The sequence below is a fragment of the Neofelis nebulosa genome, chromosome 14 (genome assembly GCF_028018385.1).
Source record: "Neofelis nebulosa isolate mNeoNeb1 chromosome 14, mNeoNeb1.pri, whole genome shotgun sequence".
In the NCBI taxonomy this organism is placed as follows: Eukaryota; Metazoa; Chordata; class Mammalia; order Carnivora; family Felidae; genus Neofelis; species Neofelis nebulosa.
The window spans coordinates 2,736,719-2,764,251 of NC_080795.1; the positions used below are offsets into that span (position 1 = coordinate 2,736,719).

The 27,533-nt window shown below is 40.0% G+C and overlaps 1 protein-coding gene across 5 annotated transcripts in view; it reads left to right on the forward strand.

Annotated features, from left to right (window-relative positions):
• Positions 1-7,957: 7,957 nt before the first annotated feature.
• SNTG1 (syntrophin gamma 1) overlaps positions 7,958-27,533 on the forward strand; it is a 900,934-nt gene continuing 881,358 nt past the window's right edge. For 3 of the 5 annotated variants that reach the window (XM_058699165.1, XM_058699168.1, XM_058699169.1), the window contains exons 1-2: positions 7,958-8,068; positions 8,469-9,264. The gene's annotated coding sequence lies outside the window, so the exon portion shown is untranslated. Of the gene's footprint in view, positions 8,069-8,468; positions 9,265-20,030; positions 20,575-20,595; positions 20,832-27,533 lie in introns of those variants that run through there. The other 2 variants (XM_058699167.1, XM_058699166.1) reach the window with 2 other exon arrangements.

Consider the following 27,533-nt stretch of genomic DNA (forward strand, 5'->3'; position numbering starts at 1 on the left):
TACAATTTTCTTCATTCTTTTCCAATTTTTCTACAGTCACTCTATTGGTTTTTGTCACAGAAGACACATCTATAGATAAAAACAATCACATACCTTTTCTTCCTACAGAAGTGATGATAAGGCAACTGCGATGAACTCAGATCAAAGAGAATAAAGGGAACCGTATAGGATTAAATAACCTGGGCCAGGGCCCTTGCTTTTGTTTTTGCCGGACTATGAATAATTTTAGTAATTTTAAACATGAATATCATCCAGTTAATTATACTAAAATACTATAATTATAGAAGCCTACAAGGTGAAACTCTCTAAAAAGAAATGCTCATTGCAACATGGAAAGTATACATTTGGTGGTTTCAGAATGGTTGAGTATATTTTTACATTTATTTTTTTGAGAGAGTGAGAGCGCGAGTGGGGGAGGGGCAGAGAGAGAGGGACACACAGAATCCGACGCGGGCTCCAGGCTCTGAGCTGTCAGCACAGCACCTGACACGGGGCTCGAACCCACGAACCACTGAAAGGGCTGACCTTCGCTGGCCGACTCCATCTTGTTCTGTGTCCTCCACCTTGAGTGGCTTCGTCCCCGACATGCCCCCTTTCCGGGAAAATCGCAGAAACCTCAGACCAAGCGTCCTCCCCTTGAGTAACCTCAGGCTCACCCGTTCAAACTTCCCGATCAAAACACGCCCAGCGACCTGCGTAACAGGACTCCGAACCTTCCCCAGCCAATCGGCCGAGGCCACAGCCATTATTACCTCACCAACTGCCCCTAGACCCCAATAAAACCTTTGTGCTTTTGAAACTCGCTCTCTCTCTGGTATCTTACTGCTGTGTCGGTGCAGTTAGGGGATTGAGCTCCATAGCTCGAATAAAGGCTCTTTTGCTTTTGCATCGGACTCAGCTCCCTGGTGGTCTTTGGGGATCACGAATTCTGGGCATAATACCACAAGATTATGACGTGAGCCGAAGTCGGATGCTCAACCAACTGAGCCACCCAGGCGCCCCGATGAGTGTATTTTTAAAAAGCAATTGTTGTAGGAAGTACCACAGTATTCAAGCTATTTCTTATGCCTGTAAATAACAAATGCTTCCCCGGCTTGAAAAGCAAAACAGTACTTTGTGTAATAGTGTACTCTCAGCATTTTTCAGTGCTTCTGTCTTTAATTCTTCAAATGCCCACCCTTCCTGAACACTCACTGTGTGCTGCACGCTGTTCTAAGGAAGGGGGTTCACAAGGCACACAGGGTTCCTGCTTTCCTACAGCCTGGAGTATAGAGGGACAGAACAATCAATAAGGAAAACCACCGGTTAATAATTTCCCCTGGTGATAATTCTTATAAAGAAATTTAAAAAAATTGATGGATACACACAAAGACCACAAGGATTATTTCAATTGGCAGGTCAGGGAAATGTGACATTTGCAAATGTGACATTCCAGCTGAGACTTGAAGGAACAGTGGGACCACACAGGTACAGATATGGGCAGCGTGAGTGGTACTCCAGGTTTGAGGGATGGCCTGTGCAAAGTCCCTATGGCAGGACTAAGTTCGGCCAAAAGGAAGACTTGGGATATAGGTGATCAGGGAGGAGAGAGCGATGAGATAAATATCACACTGGCAAAGCCAGATGTTATGCTTGATGCATTAGGAAACCCTGGCAGGTTTTAAGCACAAGCATGATATGGAATGATTTGTGATGTAAAGAATTGGTTTCTACTGCTGTGCACAGGAAATATTCCAAGGAAAAAACTGGCTACAGTGAGATTAATTATTGGCATACTACCAATATATCAATCGTACTAGAGTGAAAAACTTATCCTGGAGGAAGTGGGAGAATGGGCAATATTTTACGACCAAAAGCAAGAGGTTTCCCTTGCTGATTATTTGCACACGGTGTGTAAGGAAAGATAAACACCAACATGCCTCCTTGGCTTTGAGCTTTAACTGGGTGGGTAGTGGTGAATTTACTTGATGAAGACTGTGGTCAGAGGAACAGTTTCCCTGGGGTGATGATCCAGAGTGTTGTTTCAGACGTGTTAAGTTGAGATGTTTAGTAAGCATTCACGTAGATACGTCAAATATACAACTTGAATCTACATTTTTTGGGACACAATGGAGTCTTTTTTGGACTGAAGTATTAATATCATATAAAGGATATATTCAAAGCAATGGGATTTGGGATTAGATGAGATCACGTAAGCAGATAATGCAGAAAAAGAAGAGAAGAGGTTCCAAGATGTTAAGTCCTGTGGAATTGCAACATGAAGGGGCTTGAGCAGGTTCCGTATCAGCAGGAAAAGCTGAGGAAAAATAGCCATTTATGTGAATAACTCCACAAGAAGGAAGAGGGAGTCATCAAAGGGGTCAAAGACTGCTCTTGAGTCAGGTAAGATCTTGAATATAGTGTTAACTTTAAAAAATAAGTTATGTTACCACAAAAATGGGTTTATTTTAGAATAGCAGAGAATTGCAGTTTAGGATGTGCAAGCTATGGCAAAGCCATAGGCCAGTTCAGGAAACAAAGGAGAGGAGTTATTTCATGGAGAAGAAGAAGGAACTTGGAAGGTATTGTTTTGAATGAAAGGCCACTTGAGGCAAGCAGGAGTTCAGGGTGAGGACAGTCTCTCGCTGGCTGAGTTTCAGGGGAAGTCACAATTTCTTATGGGAGATGCAGAGTACATTTCCCCCCTAGAGAAGCCAGGTAATTAACAATTCTTCCTGTAATTGACAAGGAGTGGACCACTCCTCATTCTTGCCTCCAGACTCTAGTAATTAAGGTTTTCCTTTATTAATTTTCACAAATGTAAGGCCAGAATAATGGCCAGTGGATTCAGAAATAGAAAACTCATTGGTGACCTTGAAAAAGACGACCAATTAAAAGGGTCTAGAAAGAAAATAGTATAATAAGAGGTGAGAAAAATAAAATAACCCATGAGACCATTTTAGAAAATACTTCCAAGAAACGTTTCTATAAATAATTGGGTAATGGCTGGAGGTTTCAATGTAGTATTTATTTTATTTTATTTATATGTGTATAGAAACATGTGAACACGTACCCATGCACATTCCCAAGCATGTGCACACACAGATACACATATATTTAAAAGGAGGTAAGTGAAGCGTACCTAGATGCTTATTTAAAAAATGCATATTACTAGGCAGTTGAAAAACATTTAATATGATATACAGGTTAAAGTGGCAGTATATCTTTTCAGGATAGTTTCCTTTTTTGTCAATGGTTAACAACTTGCTACCATGGCAGGACTTGATGACCTGTGAAAGGATGTCCATAGTACTGAAAGCCTGCAGTGGAATTTCCACCTACTTGTATATAAACGCTACTCACACGGATGTGTTTTGAATAAAGCAATATTCCCTGCTTGATGTTAATGAACAAGAAAAATTCTCCAAGACACTGTCTCTGCCAGACAGGCATGAAGATATGTCCTAGAAACAGATCAGTGTGTCATATATTGAGCAAGGCCCTGAGCCATGTGCTGTACATTAACCCTACTAAGCAGGTTGTATTCCTTCTATTTTAAACTGAAGTAGCAGGGGCGCCTGGGTCGTTCAGTGGACGAAGGGTCAGACTTTGGCTCATGTCATGATGTCCCGGTTTTTGAGTTCGAGCCCCGCGTCGGGTTCTGTGCTGACAGCTCAGAGCCTGGAGCCTGCTTCCATCCTGTGTCTCCCTCTCTCTCTGCCCCTTCCCTGCTCACACTCTGTCTCTGTCTCTTAAAATAAGTAAACATTAGACACAGACTCAAAAAGGTTATGTAGCTTCTCCAAGTAACAAATGTCACACTTCGTTTTTTTTTTTTTAAGCAAGTCATACTCAACGTCTTTTTTTAAGAAGAAAATAAATAAATAAGTAGGTGGTCAGGGAGCCATTGTCTACAATGAAACCACTTACACACGGGCAGGTGGTTTACATGGCCCAATTTGCTAAGTTTCTCTGACCTCTACAAGTCACCTTCCCCAACAGAAAAATCAAACAAAGGTAACTGATGGATTTTTGTGCTTCAGCTACTTTGAAGCCAGTGGAGTTCTGAAATCCCATCCACCTTACTCCTGTAACTGAAGTCAATTGAGCTTAACTAATACAAAAGCAAACACAAAGTCCTCTAGGTTCACCTGATGATAACTCAGCAAAGCAAATTACAAAGCCTTAGCTGGAGGCGATCCAGAGCAATTGACAAAAGTTCATGGTATTCCAAGAATGAAACAGAAGGCCTGCATAGCCCTGCTCTCTCAAGGTCCTCCTTGACTCTACTTGGAATGACTCTTTTCAGCAATGCTTTCTACATTTTGGGATTTTTTTCCCCACAAACTCAACATTTCATTAAAAAAAAAAAATAAAAAGAACAATTTTAAATAGGATCATTTTTCAGATTAGAAATCATTGGTCATAGGTAGGTAACACCTAGTTGTATTTAAACAAAGAAAATATCAGCTCAAAATGATGCTAGAGATGCTGAAGACTTTGATTAAAAGAATCAGATGTGGGTATTGGAAACAGGAGACATAAGTGAAACACAGAAACGAGAAAAATATGCTAATAAAAACGAAACCAAACCAGAATCCTCAAGTTATCTATCCAGTCTTGAAATTGAAATGTAGAAACAGTGATCAAGGGTTATTCCGTAGATAATATCACCTACTTTTTATAGAAACATACAAAGATATTAAGATTTTACACACATTGCTTTTATTTTTGATTATGACAATTCAATGCAGTTTGCAGGAATTATCACCATTTTATATATGGTGTCAAGGTGGCTCAAAATCAGAGGCTTGTGTAAGTTACACCAAAGGTCAAAGTTTTGTATACAGTGATCGTTACTCTGGATCGCATTGCATGAAAGTTTTGCTTTGCATTTCAAACTCCCCCTTCAAAGGACTTCCAATTGTTTCCAAAATGTTTCACAAAGTAGTATTTTCTAAGATTTCTATGCTGTGAGGGCTGGGCTGGGTGGGGATTGTATCCCAGTCTGTAAACACAGAAATTGAGTGACCTGGCTTAGGATTCAAGTAACCATTCTAGGGTATTAACATTTTCTTGTGAATGTGATGCTTCATATACTGTACTGTTTTGATGTTTCACATTCACATTTTATTATGTTTACATTTTAAAAATAGTAACAAAACAATACAAATTTAGATTAATTTTTTTTTTTTAATCTGCTACAAAGATGACATTTCTTAAAACATTTCTTTGATTGGGGGCGCCAGGGTGGCTCAGTTGGTTAAACTTCCGACTTGGGCTCAGGTCATGACCTCACAGCTCAGGAGTTCAAGCCCGGTGTCAGGCTCTGTGCTAGCAGCTCAGAGCCTGGAGCCTGCTTCAGATCCTGTGTCTCCCTCCCTCTCTCCGCCCCTTCCCCACGCAGCTTCTGTGTATCTCAAAAATAAATAAACATTAAAAAAAGATAAAGAAAGAAAACATTTGTTTGATCGTTCCCAGTGTATCTGTCCCTGGTTTTGTTGTACTTCCTGTATTCATTTGTAGCATCAGATGTTAGACTGAATTTAATTTTCATCACCTTAATTTCCATAACTGGTTATACAACTTGATAAGGCAAAACATGGAGTGGATTTTGCTTCTTTAAAAAAAGACATCGAGGGGCGCCTGGGTGGCGTAGTCGGTTAAGCGTCCGACTTCAGCCAGGTCACGATCTCGCGGTCCGTGAGTTCGAGCCCCGCGTCAGGCTCTGGGCTGATGGCTCGGAGCCTGGAGCCTGTTTCCGATTCTGTGTCTCCCTCTCTCTCTGCCCCTCCCCCGTTCATGCTCTGTCTCTCTCTGTCCCAAAAATAAAAATAAAAAACGTTGAAAAAAAAATTTTTAAAAAAAAATAGGGGCGCCTGGGTGGCGCAGTCGGTTAAGCGTCCGACTTCAGCCAGGTCACGATCTCGCGGTCCGTGAGTTCGAGCCCCGCGTCAGGCTCTGGGCTGATGGCTCGGAGCCTGGAGCCTGTTTCCGATTCTGTGTCTCCCTCTCTCTCAGACCCTCCCCCGTTCATGCTCTGTCTCTCTCTGTCTCAAAAATAAATAAACGTTAAAAAAAAAAAAAAAAAATTTAAAAAAAAATAAAAATAAAAAAAAAATAAAAAAAAATAAAAAAAGACATCGAAGAACATAATCTTACTGGGACTGACAGTTCAAATTAATCAACTGCTTTTTTCTCTTCCTGGCAGAGAGAGAGAGAAGGAAGGGGTGAGAGATTGAGAGAGAGAGAGAGAGAGACTGTGCATTCACGTCAATCAGTGTTTAGAAAGAGAATCTGTTCCTCTAGGTCTGAATAATCAAGTGCATATGTTTTCAATTAGTAACATGTTTGTACTCTGTGCCTCATTTAAATGCCCTTCTTTTATTTGGTGCGTTAAAGTTGTGCGATTTTTCTTGCTTCTACGTGTCTGGAGAAAATAATTCAAACCATCAGTGGAATCAACTGGAATCAGCATAGAATCACCGCGGAGAGACGCCTCTGCGCCGACCGAGAGAGGACGGCACCTGAGGAGTGGAGCCCTCATCCCGGCTGAGTTTTGTCCTCTGGCAAAACCCGCGCACTTTCTGAAACTTCCTGGTACGGAAGACACGCACTCGCGTCCACAGACACAGGAAGCCTGCGTTGGTCTACACTTGCTTAAGGAAAAGGCAAACTTCGTTGACCACCGTCCTGAGCAAAGTCCCCCTTCTCCACGAGCCCCAAGCGACCAGAGTTCCGAGGTCGCGCCTTGAACGCGCCCTGCAGGCCGGTGGAGTGAGGTCTCCTGCGCACAATTCCTGCGAGGCGAGCTCCACACAGCGTTCGCGGCGCGCAACGTCTCCACTGCGCGAGGCCTCCTGCGGCTGGAGCCCGGGGCTCCCCCGCCCGGGCAGGGAAGGGGGCGCAGCGCGGCCAAACAGCTCAAAGTCCAAGGAAAACACGGACTTTGCTTGTGAGTAAATAACCCGCCGGAGCGATCCCGGTGCAACCACGTTTCAGCTCCTGAGGACCAGCGAGCTCCGTGCCCGCCGCTCGCGCCCCCCCGCCCCCAGCCCCTCGCTCCGCCCGCGCCTCGCGGAGCGCGTCCCCTGCGGGAGGCGGAGACCGGCCACCCCGCCTGGACCGCCCGGATCTGCGAGCCGGTCCGCGATGGACGCGGGGGAGGACAGTTGCACTCCGGGATTAGTCTCTGCGGCCAGAATCGGGGGCCAGGATGCGGAGAGAGTGCCGGGGGGCGGGGGAGGGGGGGGAGGCCGGCGACAGCGCCAGCCCCTCTCCTACCGCCCTGCAGAAATTAGTGCTTCGCCCCACCTCCCTGCTCCCGCGCCCCTCCCGCACCCGCAGTGATTCTTTCCCTAATTTCCTCCCAAGTGTACTCAATTTCCTGGCGCAGAAATGCACACAAGTTCCGAGCCTGAAGGGGTGGGCTACGTGCACTGTATTTTCCCTCTTCACTTACACGTAGCTTCCAGGCGGGTAGGATTTGGATCAGTTTTCCAACAGTTTCAACGCGGTGTGCGCCAATTCCCCAGCTCCCCGCTGTCGTGTCTGCTGCACCCGTGTAGAGCGTGGGCGGCGAAGCCCTCGGTGGCCGCCCTGGGGATCACCCACGCAAGCCCTTCCCCGGGCGTGCTGTCAGCCGGTTGTTGAGAGCAGGTGGAATGGGCAGAAGTGGGGGACCCGCGCACGGCGGGAGCGAAGTGGCTGCAAGGCTTGGGGGACTCCGGCCCGGAGGGGCTAGGGGCGGCCTCGGAGACTAGGGGGTGAGAGGAAAACCCAGGCCAAGGGCCCGGTGGGTTGGGCATTGTTCTGGCTTTACAGGGGCGGGGATGGTCGAGCCCTCCCGCTGACTTTACGCATTTCTTATTGCATCCTTTGTGGGATCAGACTCTCCCCACACCCCTGCGGGAGCCTGGGCCGTGGGCGGCGCGAGAGCACTGCCCCGGGAACGCAGCCTCCCGGGGCTCCTGGCTGGCCGAGCCGTTTCACGCGACTCCCCGAGCACTGCCACTCACACGAACCGCGTCCGGCTGGATCCTCTTAGCTGCTCTGCAACGATTCCGATCCAGTTCAGCAGCGTTTAAAGGTAGCAAAGCCGACATGCCTTCTCTTTCCCTTTTCTCGTCCTCTGTCCTTTTATGTTGTTAACTAACCTGTCATTTCTGCTTGGAGGGTCCAAGAAAGACCCACGACCTCTTTACTGTGTCTAACCCAGGGATTTCAGATGGGGCTTTTCAGAATTTAAGTGTGGTCTCCCCCCGCCCCCCCCCCCATTGGTAATCAAGATTGCGGAGTCGTCCAAAACAGCCCTTTCCATTTTCTGTAATTAGAGACCCAAAGAAACTCTGGATTTTCCACGGCACATAATCTATATTTATTCATATTCTCTCTCTCTGTCTCCCTCCCTCTCTCCCTGTCTCTCTCCCCCCTCCTTCCTCGTGCGCGTGTATGCGCGCGCTTGTGCGTGCGTTTCCTTTCATTTCTAGCATTAGGAAACTCGTTCAGGGCCACTGAAAAGTCAGGAGAGGCTCACATCTCATCTCCCACGGATTCCTACCTCCAGGGTCAGATAATGCCCGGAAACGTTGCCACCAAACAAGTCTGAGAGTATTATTTTGGAGAAACCGTTAACCCCTACCAAAATACAAAGCGCCAGAGGAAAGCAGGTGAGACCCGAAGACAAGGAAGCCCTTTGCGTTCGCTGGTGGAGGAAAGTGCGATCTGGGGACGGGCTGGGGGGCCCCGGTCCTTCTACTTCAGCACCGGAGGGGATGGACAGCGTCTCCGGACCGGGCTGCAGCCACAGGGACGGACCTGCGCTGCCCTTGCCGCCACTGTCGTCGCCACGGGCATCTGGGCTCCCTGCTCCTCGCAGCTAAAAGGCGGTGCCTCCTGATACCCCCTGGTCCCCCCCCCCCCACTTTCCTTGATAGACGAAAAGTAACCTTTCTCATCCTCCTGCTAAACTACAATCCAGGGCTCTGAGGAGTCCTCTGGTTCTGCAGATTAAACTCCCAGCAACAACTTCAAGAATAATTCTCCGTAGGGGGCTGGGAGGAATGCACCCAGAAGAGTGAGGTTGAAGTTCTTAGAGGCTCTGAAAAATCATGGGCTCCGCAGAAGGGGTCGGAATGCTCAAAGGCCCACACTTCATGATATAAACAGAATGCTCACCAGAGGGTTGCAACTGTTTTGGAAACAGCTTTGTGAGAGGAGGCTCCAGATCTAGTCACATCCCTACGTTAGAGAAACTGAAAGACTTCTAATTCCTTTACTTGGATGGTAAGTGATAATGCTGTTCTATTTACTTACAACGCTGATGATCTTTTAAATAAAGGTTGTAACAGAAAGATTATAAACAGTATTACCTTGCCTTGTGGATTAAGGAGAATATAATTTTATTTTTAAAAGATTGTTCCTACATCGTGATCTCAGGAAACCTCTTGCTTCATTAAATAGGATATTTTACTTCTCTGAGCCTCTTATGTGACAAGAATATTAAAAATAATATATATTGCCTTTTATGATTATAGTAAACTCTTGGTTGGGTATTTTTTTTTTTAGTGCTGATCTAATATGTTTTCGAATTTGTGTGTGTCTTTTTTTTTTCAAAACTAATATAATCTGGCATTTTGTAAAAGGCTGGTTTTTTTTTGTCTTACGCATGCAGTTTAAAGTGATCTTATCTGTGTTATACAGTATGCAAGACTCAAAGTTACAAGTAGAGATGGGTTAGCCATCTCTTCTATTATATTTTATATGATTGTAATTTGCCAAACCATGTATAAGAACAAACACATTTATACAGACATCCTTGATCCTTCCCTCTACCCCAACCCCCAAGTATACTTACACCTGTAGAATCTTACCTCAAGAAATACACACATTTTTACTTAGCATAGTCTTTCCAGCCTTTTAAAGCTTAAGACGTCTTGCTCAAACCAGATCTGCCAGAGGCAGAAAATGAGAAGCTTTAGCGTGCCTTTTTAGGAGAGCTGGGGTTTGATAGCATTCTGACTTCTTCATTCTACAAAATGTATTTGTCACTGAAATCCAAAAAGCGATAGGCCAATAGGTTCTTGACAAACCATAAACTTTCAAGGGTTAATTAAATCTGTTTTCTGTTGATTTGTATTTCTGAAGTCTTCCCCTGGAGCTTTAAAAGAACAATCTTTCACAGTGACCTTGATAAGCATTCTGCTTTAATAAAAAGGGTTCACTGGGTAAAGGCAGTTACACAAATTTATAGCATCTGCCTGACATTTCACTAAGAGCTTGATCAATTCCAAGGAGAACATTCAGTTCAGTGGACAGTGTTGACTTACAAGTATGGACTTTTACAATCATGTAAATACATGTGATGCTATATGCATATGCAACACTGTGGAAATAGTTTGCCCCTTTGAAAAATTATAGTAACTTTAGATTTCTCTTTTAATTTCATTGTTCGTATATAACTGATGATAAAACGCCTCTAATGCATATCCATACCTACACTCCTCAAGTTCAACACAGAAATCATCTGAGGCAGTGAAGACGGTATTTGTTGCTGAGTCGATGGGCCCTTATTTTCCATTGGCTTAGAGTGGCAGTTACACTCTGAGGAAAAATCATTCTCAACTGTCACTTGCTGCTTACCATGAACCTGCTTGCTTAGCAGAAAGGGAGCAGAGGCATCTATGTCACTGAGCTCCTTGGGGGCTATTTTGCCCTATATAGGTCAGAAATGATAATCTGAGGAAAAGAAAATGTGCCATTGATTTGGATTCCTTCCCAGGAGACTTCACAATGTTCTCCTAACACCACCAGATTTTTTTTTCCCTAATCTGAGAGATGTGGAAGTGAAATTACCACGTAGAATGACTAATCATGTTTTAAGAGAGTTATAGAATATTGTTAGGCTTTCATTTTGGGTGTCGATGAATTAACATAGAGAGACTCCCCTGGTCAGCAGAGCATAAAAAGAAAGCAGAGATGTATTCCAGGAAGCATAGCTGTGGGTTTGTGGCCGCAGTTACCTTCTTAGAGGTAGAGGGGGCAGGCTTGCCCTATGTGTGGCTGAACTGCACAGAGTGATAAGTTACCTTTGCCTAATTCCTTTGGAGATTTAACCATAGGAATAAATAACTCTAACTCACCCATCCAAGTTCGGGCAAGGTACGTGGAAGCTCATGTCAATCCTTGTCTTTGGGGAAATGTCATTACATTGAGATAGGCTTTTGCAGGCGAACTTAATGCCTGCCTACGTGCTAATATCTAACTGCTCTCCTCCAAAAATAGAAGAAGAAAAAAAAAAAAAGAGTTGATGGGCTAATGAACCACATCTTCCTTTTGTACAGAATCACCTGTCTTTAAAGAGCAATCTATAATTTATTCCAGGACACCCATATCTTATTAAAGTTAGCTGTTTTGATAATTATTTTGGTCTGTTAATGCATGTGGTTTGGCCAGTACCAGACAGAGTAATTCAACATCCCCTCTCCTGGGGTTGCCGAGGAGGGCGGATGTTTTGCTGGTAGGGCTAAGTATTGTTGGCTGTTGCTTATACTCAAAAGAGAAAAAAGAAATAGGATTGCATAATCAGGAAAATGGAAAGTGTATATAGGACAGAGGATAATTAACAATGAGCCCTGGAATGTGTTCAGTTGCTCTTCTTTTAGTAAGAAATAGTTGAGCATGAAACAGGGAGTTCTGACCTGAATCTTTAATTAATAAAAAAAATGTTATGAAGCTACTTCTTGGTTAACTTTTGGTGTAGGCCATCTAAATATTAATTTGATATTCTAAGGTAAGTATTGATATCATCAGATCATATTGGATTTGAATATCCTGTTTGCCTTTGGAATTTTTGCTTGAGCTGGAATCAAGTGAGACACATATTTATCAAAACACATAGAAGCATGAAATGATTATTATTGGAACTTAAGAAGGCACCCGGTAATCGATTTTTATTTTTGTACCACTTAAAAATGTAAATTCCAGGCAAGCAGTCACTTATTCATCCAATTCTAACAAGCAAGGCAGAAGCCACTGGTGAAGAAAAGCATATTTTAAGTCAGAAGTTATTTCTATAGTCATCTCACCTCCCCAGAAACCTGTACAGTGAGTCATAGAATAGCACTCAAATGGAGAGAGACCTCTTATTTAGGTATATTCTTTCCGTTTAGCTTGGAGAATGAGTTGTACATGGCGTGTGTTGAAAGAGACCAACATGTTGCAGTATAAAATATGTGAGGCATTATGATGTAGCAGAACAAGAACTGTTTGACAATTAGAAGATCGGGGCTCTTGAACTGCTTGTCATTAGAGCTTGGATAAGTCACTCAACCCACTGAAACTTAATTTTTCTTCCCTGAAAGAAGATAGTCACCTACCAATTAGGGTACAGTGCTTTATATATGTGGGATATAAATATTTGTGGAATGAATGAATGAATGCCTAGTCTATGAAAGGTTGAAAAGTCACAATATGATGCTTTTGAGAGCATTTTGGAAATTAGAGTGCTGTATCTCTGAATTATTGTAAACAATCGCTAAGAGCATTAATTCCTTAATTCATTGAAAAATTCCCTGCTGATTACTAACTATATGGTCACCATGTGTCTTACATTTAAGAACTTAGGTGTAGGGAATATCGTATTTTCCTGTTAATTCAGCACCAATTTTCTTACAGTTTTTAATTGAATCAATATGAGAATGCAGGTAGGGCCTGGTTTAAAAATGTTTATTACTCAAAATTAACACCATGTTTCATACCAAATAGCCAGGCCTAGGTCAGCATCACTCGAGTTCATTTTAACTACTTTCATTTTGACCTTAAATGGAGCAATCACTACCTTTGTGTCACCATTTTCCGATCTGTAAAGGAAGAATGATATTATTAGTTAATAAGGAGACTCACGGGATTAAATGGACTTTACGACTGAATATCTAAAAACGCATCAGAATGCATTTGATTTGATTTAGGGCTAGCGAGGATGGAGAGAAGTGTGGACAACATGGACCAGTACAGGGGGATGTCCTGGAAATGCTGTGAAGATTAGCCCAAAGCTTAGCTTCTACTTAGGAATGTCTTCAGGAAACCTCAAGAACATCCCATTGCTGTTTTTTTTTTTTTTCTTAAATTAAGTTTTAAAAGTGACTATAATTTTTTAATGTAATTTTTTGAACATGCAGCCTTTACAGATTTCTATAGTATCACTAAAAATAATCTGATAGTATGTTTAAGAAATCTAAATTATTGTGATGAAAATTATAAAATTACCTACTTATTGATAGAATGTAAAGTTTTTTTTTTTTTTGGTTTTATTTGTTATCACTTTCCAAAAAGGAAAAAGGAAATTAACAACAGAGAAAGGAAATTGGAAAAAAAAAAAAGCAGGAAATGAAAGGTCATTAAAATATGTCATGTGACCAAAATCTTTATCTTTGAATTATCATTATGAAGCTTGTTCTATACAAAGCATCAGAAGATCATTCCAGATTTTCACAGATTTAGTCTTGAAATTATTAGCAAAGCTAAAGTAATAGTATTTTTTTAATTAAAAGAATCATCAAATCAATGCATTAGAATAGTGGCTAATTTTTTGTCACTTTATCACGTTTAATGTACATGCACAGATTTTACAAATTACAGTTTGTAAAGTAGTTATAACTACATTTATATTTAGCAAATATATTACCAGTTACTCAGCATTTCAGAGCTGAAGATTTAATTTTTTACAGGAATAAATGCTTACCTGATAAATTCACTAAATAAGTTCACAGAATGTACTAGTCTTTCCAAAATGTACCAGAATTTTAACAGTAATGTTATATATTCGTATAAAACAGTTGAAAAAATAATACATTCTCTTTAAATGTTTTCAAAGGGATCCATGATGAGAAATAAGGAAGTCTCTGAGATTAAGAAATTTAAAATGTTGAAAAGCAAAGAGTGTCAATTACATCGTTAAACGTACATTGATAACATAGGAAGTCTATAATCAAATGTCATTTTCTCATCAACTGATTATATGACCTTGGGTTAATCACTTTATCTTATTTTACTAGCTCAGCATTTTCTTGATTGTTTTGGGAAATCATTATCATGTCTCTTAGAAAACAAACACACAGAAACCCATAGGTGTAGCTGAGCTCAAAACTTTTCTTCTGTTTCCCTCAGATCTTTTTTCTTGAAAACATTCCCGTACCCTCATGGTGGAAAGTGCATGGCATTTAGAATCAGTTGAATCCTGGAATAGAGTCTCATTAGCTATACAAACTTGGGCAATGGATGTAAACTCTGAGTCTCGTTATTTTCATGTGCAAAACGAAAGATTTCCACCTCTCGCATGGTTGGGAATAGGGCTAAGTGCCCTGCCCCCACCCAGCAGGAAATCGGTCAAGTTGGTGGTGTTTGTTATTACCTAGCTTGTTCCCCATCCACATCCTGTGGCTCTGACCGTCCCACAATTTTCTCTTACTGTTTTTCCAGACAAATCTCCTGTGTTGTCTTCCAAAGCATACCATACTTACCACTACCTGGCTCTCTTCTTCACGCTTTGTCCTATAGGCCGTTTCTTTTTCCGTTGACACATCTAAACCTACATTTCTTTGTGTAGGTTGTAACTTGCAATGCCTAGGGGGCTCAGGCATGTAAGCTACTGAGTGTGGCTGGCCAGTAGGGACTGCAGCAAACTGCTGAGAGCAATCCACGCCCCCCCACCCCCCTGCCCCCGCCACCCTCCCCCCAGGAGTTTCCTGACTCTCAATTTTCCTCAATTAGAGCAAACTGGGAATTGACAGCAGAGTTTTGTGTGCAATCTCCTCATTTCAGCTAATTTAACTTTTCGAGTTTTTTTTTTTTTTTTTTTTTTTTAATAGAACCAAGTGCATCATAAGCTGGCCTCACAGTACATAGGGTGCGTTTTGTCCTGTAGTCTGCAGAGCGATACTCTTCTGAGTTGAGTGGCATTTGTTACAACCGACGTGCTTAGTCAGAGTCTTTTACTAGTCCTCTCTGTTTTTTCATCTAAAAATACGAGAATGAACCATGACTTGGCAAAAAAACCCCAAAAAACAAAAAACAACAACAAAAAAAACCCTTCATCTTAATACCTTGTAGAAGTTTCCAAGCAATAAATCTCAAACAATGAGGAGTGGCTGATATGAAGTAAATAGTCCATGTCTTTGATGGTCAAAAATATAGCGGGGGAAAAAATAGTTTATAGAATAAATAGGAATGGGGATAGGTCAACAGTATTCCATAATGTATTTTCTTCTAGCCTCTCTTCTTACCATTATCTTTCTTTTCTTGTATGGACGCAGCAGCAACAGTAACTCAGATGCTAACCTAGACTAACCTGTTAGGTGAAGAGAAGGAAAGATAATTTATTGATAATAGACAGTAGTCTTTTAAGCGCAAAGCACTCCTCCTGTCCCCCAACACAGATTTTAGTGCACTCTTCAGGAAGGAAAGGGGGGCTATCTTACCGGATGGAAGGAACAGCAGCTGTCCGCTGTCGTGTTGCCGACCAACCTACGAAACATTTGCAAGTTATCTCATTATCCAGTGCTGATAGAATATTCCCCCAAAGTGGGCTCTGAGGCCTATTGTGTCTCCAAGAGCTTGCTTTTCTAAGAAAGAACATTTTAAGCTGAAATGTAGGCAGTGTGCCCTTCAGTGTCATTCGTGCACCAAAGCTTTGCAGGTGTCCTTTCTACTTTATTGCTCCAAAGTGAGTAATGTCAAAAGGCCATACAAACAGTGTAAGAGAAGAGACCAGTGCAAGGAAGAGTACTTCTTGCTGGATAGTGTTCTCCTTGGTGGTGTTTTTCTTTTCTTTCTTTTTTTTCCCAGCAGTTTTAAATAATATATCCTCATTTATCATATGATAATCCTGCTCCATTTTCACTAGACTATTTGTCTTTGTTTTTCTCTGGTCTGGTTTTAATCTTGAAGAAGTAACACTCCTAAACGCAGATTAATTGCCTACATCTTGCGCCATGTATGATAGATAATATGACCAAGAAGTAATACAGTAGGGCACAATTACCCTAATTACCCTAATACAATAGGGCACAAATTACCTCAATTTACTTGAGGTAAATAAGAGTAAGTGGTTCATCTAATTCATTCACTTCACAGATAGGCTGTGCGTTTCTTCTCTTCGAGCTCATCATTTTCTCTGCTTATAAATCCTTCAAGTGATTTACCTGTTCCCCACCTAGTCAACTGATTTTTATTTTCCGTTTTGTGTTTTCTTTCTAGGACAATACATTTTAAGAAAGTCCCTTGACATTAGAGTATTTCATTGTTGTAGCGAATCTTCGTAGAACATGATATGTTCCAGGAAACTTCACCTTTGCCTTTAATTTCCATTCATACTATGATTCTCTGGCATTTTGTATGATGTTTACAGTGTTTTTTTGTTTTTTTTTTAAATCCCCGTTAGGGAGTCTCATGTGATTGTCATGGCAGGCCTGTGAGGTTGACTGTTCATTCCTGTTTTGCAAATGAGATAACTGCGATCAGGGCAAGTTTTCTCTAGATTAAATCAATTCTCTAGATTTCTGTCTAGATTCATTTACAATTAAGGTTTGGTTACTACTTTGTACTTTCCCACATTCTATAGGTGGTTTGGGGGGACGCACTGGCACCTATTACTTGCATATCTCGCCTCACACATGCTTCACTTGCTGTAGATTGTGATAAAAATAAAACTCAGTAACTGTATTTTACTGACATTTTACAAAGTTACTGGAGGAGCTTAGATTCTTGAGGATCTTGAAGGGCTCCCATATTATCTTGACCCTAATCTTATATAGATAGGGAGGTTTGTGGACCACCTCATGACATTTTGAAGTCATAATTTAAAAGCATCATGGAGTCATGAAGGACCAGCGTTAATTCTGTTGCAGTAATTCAGACTGGAGGTGATAGGAATGTGACCTAATGGGATAAGGTTAAAAAAGGAGTCAATTAAAACTGGATGATCAGATGAGAGTGATGCCACTAATAAACAAAAGAAGAATCAAGAAGGAGAGACTATATGAGATAATGTTTTCAATACGCGCCAGAGAAATGCTAAAGCATAGAAATATAAAATGCTGTTCTTTGGAAGCAACCGTGTCACACCCAACTTGGGACACGTCAGAGGAGTGGTGAAAGGGTATAACAGCCACATGGCAGGTGAAGGAACCCTTTGTTTCAGAAAGAGGGTAAAACCTGACATACGAGACTCAGTTATCACAATAAAGGTTATTTCTGAAACTAGGAAAATATATTAACTGTTTAAGAGAATGAAGGGAAGGTAGTTTTTTATGAACGTGACCATCCATATTTGGGAATGGAAAAGTAATAGGAGAGCAGATTATAAAAAAATACTTAGAAACGTGTGGGGGAAAATATATAACATTTCAAGAACACTGTTGATCAGTTAACACTGTTGATGCTGTGGAAGTAAAATTAATAAGGATTCAAGTGCCTTTGGGTTCACCCGAAAGTCAATCATTGGGCATCTTGGAGAGAACAGTTTTTGAAAACTGATTAAGATAACCTTTGAGAGTGCGAGGTCTTAAGGGTCAAACTAAGGCCAAGGGCTATGACATTCATGCTAAGAATGTATAAGAAACAATACAGTTACATTTTCACTCCCAGTTCACAACCCCCATTAAAATCTGGTGAGACCACATTTCTGGGAAAGTGCATACTTTGTTGCGTTACTTTGTTCCAAATCTTGCCTATGGTGATGGAGGTCTGGTGAGAGAAAATATCGTTTGTTACAGAGTAAATCCAAAAGAGATACACATAATACTTGGGAAGAGATCTACTTATAAGCTTTTATTTTTCCTATTATTTCAATACTTATTTTAGGGGATCACATAAAATATGTAAAATATGCAATAATTGTTCTTTTGTTTCAGTTACTGGAAAATTAACTTTTCTCCATTAATAATAATGCAACGTAGTATTGACTTTACCTGAAAGGCTGAAATTAATTTCAAATAATAACGTCTGTTTCATTATATCCTCCTTTGTATCCGTATCTATATTATTGGTCCTTTCTGCTTTAGGTGTCTAATATTTACATATTTTTTCTAAAAGAAATTTCTGAGTATGAAATTGGGTACAAGAGATCTTCTGACCTAAGCCTCCTCTGTACTTTTTATCTCTCATTGAGCTGAACGACCTAGAAGGACCACAGAAGTATTGTGACGTCCATCCGAACGGCTAGACTTTCCAAAAGAGTTCAGGCAAACAAGATATTTGCTCTTGTCTAATATTCAAATTCCTTTCTCAAGCCACTCAAATTCTCCCAGATAATTGCCCGGCCTTACCTTAGTACCAAAGGAGTAAATTATCCACTTTTTGGAGGCCAGTTTTCTAAACCACTACTGTGCCACTTACCAAATTACCTTTTCAGTGCACTGAAAGACTCCCCAGTAACCCTGAAGGAGTTAATGTGCCACCAAACAGTGGGTGATTTACTCCCTCATCTCCCATGGAATCCAATGGTATAGAGTGGCAATGCGAGCTTTTGCTTTGAATCAATGAGGCACATTTGAGTCACCGTCGGGCATGGAGTCAGTGATTCTCTGGGAGGCTAAGCCATAGAGGACAGGAGGTGTTTATCAATGTGGAGGAGGGCAAAGGGGAGAGGTAAGTGCAGATAATGCTGCCAACTATTATCTGAATGGAATTCCTGTGCCAGTGTCTGCATACCTGGCAGTGATAGGCTAGTTAGCAATCCATGGGCGCAAGGAATGATCTGGTTATGGGTTTATACAAAGTTCTCTGTGAGGTAATCAAATCCTTTACTTTTGATGTAGTGACCATTGGTTTTTTGTTTTGTTTTGTTTTTTTGTTTTTTTGTCCTGGCCTCATTTGAGATGTGGAATAATTTCTTTCCTGCCAACTGTAAATTTCCATGACTTAAATGCAAATGAGCTTACTAAAGGCAACTCTTTGGTTATAATCCTTCTCCCATTCCTCCATAAACTTACCAATCGTTGTAGCGATTTGTGTCTACTTTAGTAGTTACCATCATCTTCTGTTACACTGGTATTTCACCTGGCATAGCAAATGGCAACATTTTTTTTAAGGATTTTTTCATCCTACCTGTGGGTGGGTCCTATTTAAAGTAGTATAGGTCTACACACATACGTCTACTGAATAAATCACAGGTATCCTGCATTATTTTAGGGGATACTATCAAAAATTTGAAAACTGCTAAATATTTACCAGTTATGCTTATGAATAGATGAAATTGTTTTCAGAAAGAAGCAATTCTATTACGTACGATGCGAATTTTGTGAAAATGAATTTCTTTAAATCATATCCAAACTTTAGTTCTCTGTGAAAATGCCTTGACATATATAAAAGCAGTATAATTGTAGAATAATCGATTAAATGAAGCTTAGAAATCCCTTATGCTATTTTTATAAGCACGTAAAGCCCCCAACAGGCTATTTTCTCCTGAACAGAATTAACAAAACTCCAAATGAAATACACTCTCTTCCTTCCATGTGTAGCCCCAGAATATTTGCATAAGAGCCAAATCACTCAGTCTTTTCAGGTTTATCAAGAATGCATACACATTCAGATATTGAATCCTAGGAGCAAAATGGAACTCAAATACATAAAAGTTGCAGGCATCAATCTGAGACTATATCCTAACTACTCTTCACGAACATGGAAATTGAGCAGTTGGAACAAGGCCGATACATGGCCAAAAAAAAAAAAAAAAAAAAAAAAAGTTTGGCAATGGATGAATTACTTAGCATTTCTTTTTGTGAAGAATAAAAGCTTTCTGGCTTCCAACAAAGAGTTTGTGAGCTGTATGGCAGTATTTTGAACAAGGAGATCATTTATAAATGCGGTCTTTATATTTAGGAAATGATTACGGGATGCAGCTGCCGTTTTTAATGACTTTTAATAAAGCACGTTATAAAGTGAATTAGCAATAAATGTTTAACAGATGATAGCGAATCAAGACATTATAGAACATCGTTAGATCTGTGTATTCGATTGTTCAAGCTATATGCCAGTTCCTGGAATACTGGTGGGTTTGTAATTTTCTGGGATGTTTTGAAGGGAAGTTCAAGGCAGATTAAAGTTTAATGAATGGGTTTACTATATCAACTAGCTCTGCTAAAACAGTAAAAACTTTAGTTATGTAAGTGATTAAGTGAACAGTCTTCAATTTTCTTAAATTTCTACAATATATGGAACTGTAAAATGAGATTCATATGTTAGTACATGAAGATATGATATTTCAACCACATTAAATTCTTGAGTCTTTCATAAAGAAGGGTGAATGTACTTTGTAGAAAACAAAATAGTTAGAAAAAAATCTGTGTTCCACACTTGTTTTGCTGGCATGGCCAAAATTCTAAATTTCACCGTGAAGTGGTCAGAATACTGATGAGTAGAGGAGGGCACAGCTCCTAATTTAGTGGTTTCTGTTCGTACAAGTATTCATAGGCCACCTCGGCATGCAGAGTAATACAGCAGTTTCCTTTTAAAGACTAAGCTCAGTCTCGGACCTCAAGAAGGTTAGAGTGTAATGAGGCCAAGGAGGGATGTCCAGAACCACAGACTCATTACAAGGTACAACCTGACATGTAGTCACTGACAGATTGTCAGGTTAGGAAACGGACCCTCAGAAAATTGTTGAGGTTGGTTGGCAGACTCAGATGAGTGCATGGCTGAGTTGAAATGGAACCAGACATTATGGCGTCGTTAGTGGTGGCACTCTGAGAATGGGGAAAGAACATTAAGTCATGTTTCATGAGGATCTCTCTATGGAACCATCGTTCAGGGTAAATGAGCAACATGGGGGTAAGAAGCTAGAGAACAGACAAGTGGTAAGTCTTCCCTCCAGCAACTGTGACAGAATGCCCATCATAGATGCAGCGAGGGACGGTGGTGCTGTATTTGGACAGTCTCTTTTTTTCAACTTTCTGTTCCTCTTTACATCATTATACATTCAAAGGGTGTTGCAGAGACGGTTTCTTGTGAAACTTTTCCCCAGCTCCCCCCCAGGGTGACTTTTTACATAATTATAAAATAGTACCCCATAGTCCCAGCAGTTGACATTTGCACATTACTATGAAACAAACTCTCTTATTTAGACCTCGCCCGTTTTTATCTCAGCCCATTTGTATGTGTGTGTGTTTGTTTGTGCTGGGTGTAGTTTTATGTTATTTATACTATGCATAGATTTAATAACCACCACCACAATCAAGATATACAACTGTTGTAACACCACAAAAGAACTTCCTTGTTCTAACCCTTAAGCCCCACTTACCTACCCAGCACTAATCCATACTCTAGAATTTTGCCATTTTGAGAATGCTATATAAATGCCATCGTATAATATATAATCTTTTGAGATTGACTTTTATTTTTCCACTCAGTAAAATGCCTTTGAGATCCACTCAAGTTGGTGCATATGTCAGAAGTTTATCCTTTGAATTGGTGAATCGTATTCCGTGGTTGGTTTGTTGTCCTACCAGTTTGTTGGCCTATCTAGTGGATGAAGAACTTTTGGGTTGTTTCAAATTTGGGGCTACAATGAGTACATTGTTATAAACATTCACGTATATGTAGTTTGTTACATAGTAATAGATAGCCAGAATGTCGCATTATAAGTACACTTCGATACTTATCGGGATATGTTAATAATGCATATCAGGAAGGCAGGTAAGGGGTGCCTGGGTGGCTCAATCGGTTGAGCATCTACTCTTGATTTTGGCTCCAGTCATGATCCCAGGGTCATGGGATGAAGCCCTGTGTCAGACTCCACGCTGAGAGTGGAGCCGGCTTAAAATTCTCTTTCTCTCTCCCTCTGCCCCTCTTCCCTGCCCTCTCTCTCTCTCTCTCTTTCTCTCTCTCTAAAAATAAAAATATTTTTAAAAAGGCAGATAATATACTGTAGAAAACAGGATTTTGAACAAGTAATACGGTTTTCAACTCCGGTTTTCCACTGATGAATGGTCAATTTATACCAGTTACTTTTGCTCTATGAACACTACTTTCTGATACATAATAGGTGTAAAGCAGTATTTTTCTAAGAATTAATGCAGCCATTTAAGTAATTCAATAATGTTCCCACATAATTGTTGATTTTCTAAAAAGCGTTATAGTTAATGCCGTATGTACTTGATTTTATAATGTTTCACACATTATATAACAGTAAGGAGGTGGGTATGCAGATTTTAAAAATATGCATCATGTGTGGGGCATCTGGGTGGCTCAGTCAGTTAAGCATCTGACTTGGGCTCAGGTCATGATCTCACGGTTTGTGAGCTGGAGCCCCACGTTGGGCTCTGTGCTGACAGCTCAGAGCCTGGAGCCTGCTTCCGATTCTGTGTCTCCCTCTCTCTGCCCTCCCTCCCTTGCTCACGCTCTGTCTCTCTCTCTCTCTCAAAAATAAATACGCATTAAATTAAGAAAATAAATAAAAAATCTGCATAATGTGTACAAATATACATTGCTGGCAGTTTACCTTATTTAGAAGTTCACACATACATTTACAAAAACTTGACCATATATTGTGCCACATAACAAAACCACACCAAATTTCAAATGTTTAAAATTCCAAAGGCATGGTCTTTAATCAGTAGCATTCAATTAAAAAAGCAATCAATTTAAAAACGCTGGAGTCTTTTCAATAAATGGTGCTGGTGCAGCTAGGCGTGGACATGAGTAAAAAATGAATCTAGACACAAATCTCATACCCTTCTTAAGAAGTAACTCAAAATGGATCCTAGACCTAAATGTAAAATACAAAACGGTGAAACACAGGACAACATCGAAAGTCTAAGACCACAAAACAGACTCTTAACTACAGAGAACAAACTGAGGGTTGCTGGAGGTGAGGTAGTCAGGGGGATGGGCTAGATGGGTGATGGGTACCAAGCAGGACACTGGTTGGGATGAGTCCTAGGTGTTGTATGTAAGTGATGAATCAGTACATTCTACACCTGAAACTAATATTATGCTGTGTGTTAACTGACCGGAATTCGGATAAGAACTTGTAACTGTAAAAAAGAAAAAGAAGAAAATCTAGATGACCTTAGGTATGGTGATGACTTGTTAGATCCAATACGAAGACACAATTCCTTAGAAAAATGATTGAGTAATTGAGAAGTTGGATTTCACTGAAATGAAAAACTTCTGCTCTGTGACAGATAATGTCAACGGAATGAGAAGACAAGCCACAGACTGGGAGAAAATTATTTGTAAAAGACATATTTGATAAAGGACTATTATCCAAAGTATATAAAGAACTCTTAAAACTCAACAATAGAAGAGTGAGCAACCCAATAAAATAAAATTAGCAAAAGACCTAGACGGACCCTCACCGAAGAAGATGTACAGATGGCAAAAAGCCTATGAAAAGATGTTTAACATTATACGCAATTAAGGAATTACACATTAACGCGAGATACTACTATGTACCCATTAGAACGGCCCAAGTGCAAAAACACTGACAACACCTAATGCTGGTGAGGATTTGGAGCAGAAAGAACTCTAACTCATTGCCGGTGGGAAAGCAAAATGGTACCCACCTCTTTGGAAGACCACTTTGCAGCGTCTTACAAATCTGAACATAATCTAACCATACAATCCAACAGTTGTGCTTTTTGGTATTACCCAATGAATGGGAAGCATATGTCCACACAAAAACCTGCACCTGGGTGTTTATAGCAGCTTTTCTCATAATTGCCAAAACTTGGAAGCAGTCGTGATGTATTTCAGTAGCTAAGTGGATAAACTGACAAAGGAATAAACAGACATTGGAATATTATTCACTTCTAAAAAGAAATGAGCTGTCAAGATCCGGTTTCTCTGTTGATTTCCTGGTGCTTTGCCCTACCATATTGTAAGTGCTCAGAAATAGTTGTTGCGTGAGTGAGCGTCTACCTTTCTAAAGTCTTGCATATAGTTTTTGCTGAGATGTTGAACGTTAATGCAATTCCATTTACTTTTCTTCTAAACTTTTTTTTTTGAAAAATTTCAATCCTCCGAAAAGGTTGAAAGAATAGTACAGTAAACACCTTTAGATCCTTCACCGAGACTATTTGTTAATAACACTTTCATTATGACGTTCCGTGCTATATTAAGTGATACACTGTCTCTGACTGTCTCAAACTAGTCATTATTGCCGTTTTTTTTTAAAAAATAGTTAGCACATCTTTAGATTTACTGACAATTTCTCTGTTCACTATGGCTTTTTAAAAAATAAACTGAGAAAAATAATGAATAAAAAGTAAGTTGCAATACAATTTCCATAACATAATATTGAGCCTTTTAGAATATATAACTCAGTGGTTTTCAGTATATTTACAAGGTTGTGAAAACCATCACCACTATCTAATTTCAGAATATTTTCATCACCCAGAAAGAAACTCTGTACCTTTTTCTTCTCTCAGCCCTTAGCAAACCCCTGCTGTGTTTTCCATCGCTAGCTTAGAATGGATTTCCCTCTTCTGAGCATATCATATAAATAGAACCATAAAATCTGGGCTTTTTCACATAATAATGTTAAAGTTTATTCATGTTGTAGAATGGATGAATACTCTATTGTCATATATGTATAATCTATTGCATGAATATACACATTTTGTTTGTCTCATCAGTTGATGGGCATTTTGGTGTTTCCACGTTTTAGACTGTTTTGAATAGTTATTAATGTTCATCTACAAGTTTTTTTGTGAAAATACATTTTCACTTCTCGTGGGTGTGTACCTACCTAGGAGTGAAGTTGCCTGGTCATATGGTTCACATTTTGACTCACATTTTGAAAAACTGCAAAACTGTTTTCCAAAGCAGCTGCACCATTTTCTATTCCCACCAAAAATGTGTGAAGGACCCAATTTCTCTACATCCTTACCGACCCTTGTCATGTCCATGGTTTTGATTATAGCCACCCTACTGGGTGTCAGTGGTATCTCCTTGTTTTGATTTGCATTTATCTGATGATTAGTGATGTTGAGCATTGTTTCATGTGATTATTGGCTAACTATATGTCTTGTTTAGAGGAATGTCTATACAAATGCTTTGCCTAGTTTTTAAACTTTTATTTGTTTTTGTTTTCTTAATGTTTATTCATTTATTTTGAGAGAGAACAAGCAGGGGAGGGGTGGAGAGAGAAAAACTCCCAAGGAGACTCCATGCCGCCCGTGCAGAATCACACGCAGGTCCTCAACTCACAGACCGTGAGATCATGGCCTGAGCTGAAATCAAGAGTCAGGCACTTAACCGACTGAGCCACCCCAGTGTCCCTGCTTTGCCTAGTTTTTAAGTGGAGTGTTTGTCTTTTTGGTGATGGCTTGTAAGAGTTCTTTTTATATTCTGGGCATTAGAACATTATCAGTTATATGATTCAGAATATTTTCTCCAATTATATAGCTTTTTGTTTTTTTCATTCTTTTGCATGTGGATATGCAGGTGTCCCGACACCATTTGTTGAAGAGATTATTTTTCATCATTGACTGACCTTGGCACCTTTCTTGGAAATCAGTTGGCCACCAATGTAAGGGTTTATTCTTGGACCCCATTTTTTTCATTGCTCTGGATGTCTGTGCTCATCCTAGGACGACATAGTCTTATCATTGTACTTTTGTACTAAGTTTCAAAATAGGCAGGTGAACCCATTCACTTTTACTCCACCTTGCATGATTCCCACTCAGTCATGCGATGGTTACTTGTTTGTAACTTCCTCAACTCAATGCTAGAAAGTTTGAAAGGGATGCTAATATGCATTACCTCGTCTCTGCTTCGCTTAGGATTTGTTCAGGAAAGAGACGAGGCATCAGCATGAAAGAATAAGTACATACGTAAAATTCATATCCAAGATATTTACTTTCTTTGTGACGCCATAAGCTCGTAATAGAAATCAAATATGCTTAGAGAAGTAAATGGAACAGTCTCTGAGACTAGAGTGTGTGTGAGCAAGTCTCTTCTGTAATGAGTGCTCTGAGGCTGGTACCCATAACCTTAACCTGTATTTGATTTAGTTACTCTCTTGTTCTTGTCATGGATGACTTACTTCACCATGGATATCTTCTCTGATTATGTGCACTTTTCCTTGCAAAAAATACCTTTCCCTCCCATGGTTATCTTTCCTGGTCATATATACCTATATATGTGTGTGTGTGTGTGTGTGTGTGTGTGTGTGTGTGTGTGTATCTATCTTATGCAGATTTATGTACATATATAATATGTATACCATAGATGTAACATATAAAGATATGAATTATAACATGTATTATCATATACCATTTATAAGTGTGTACATTACATGGATGATGTGTACGTCGTATACATATGTGTGTTATATACAACATTGTTTATGTAATTGGATATATGTAATATATACAATATGAATATATAGTATGCATATGTAATGTTATATATCATATATAACATGTTTATATTACATATATAGAGCTATATATTATATACATAATGTTGTATATAATATGCATATACTAGAGAATATATTATATATAGCATATTACATATGTTATATACACACATCTATAAAATATTTACCTGAAATGTGTAATATGTTCTTTGTCATATTGTCACATGGAATTTCTTTGAGGGAAAGCAGGATGGAATGGTAGTTGCAAACTAAGAAATTCATGGAAGTTTGAGCCATATTCCACTTGAAGATTGAATTACTAATTCATGGAAGAAATGCTGTAATTGAGAAAGGAAAGATTGCTATTTGGGTGGGAGAGACCTCAAGGGCAAAGCTATTGACTAGAAAACATTCCCCTGGAGGGTATGTATCTTATGATAGCTTTTGTTCCAGGAAGTGAAATGAATGCAAAGTAAACCCAAAAATAATTGTCAATGCTGTGATTATCTATATAGTTCATGTGACATTTCATAAAAAAATACAAGTGCAAAAAAATACTTGTATAAGCCTGTGAAATATCCTTTTGAACAGGTAATAAGTTGATTTAAAATCTAATTTTCTAGGGAAATATGGGTTACAGTATGCCCAATCAGATAAATATTTTAAACAAGTTTAGGCATGTGTGTTACAAATGGATCTTTGACGGGCTTAGACAAGAAGCTTGGAGACAAATGCAGAAATCAAGGAATTGCTTCTCTTTGAATTTGTGGAGAAAAAGTCTTGGATATGGGTTTATAAGTCATCATTATACATCTCTGTGAGAAGGCCTGAGAAATCAATGCCAATACTTACTTAGCACCAGGAATTTGAATCTATCCAGTACCATAAAGGTTGTCTAGATTACTGGTTAATAAAACTGGCCAAGCAGTTTTGGGAAGCTTTTACATGTATGAATAGACCCTATTCTAGATTTCTTAACTCTTAATCGTATTCCTGTAACGAGAGAGTAGCGAAATAGAAGTGTGTGTGTATATGTTACAGCTCTCCTGGACATTCTGGTGTCGTCTTCTGAGAATACATGTTTGCGGAGCACCCTGACAAAATGACGAATCAGAAGCATATCATCATGGAGTGCCTGGGTGTCTCAGCTAGTTGAGCGTCTGACTCTTGATTTCTGCTCAGGCCATGATCT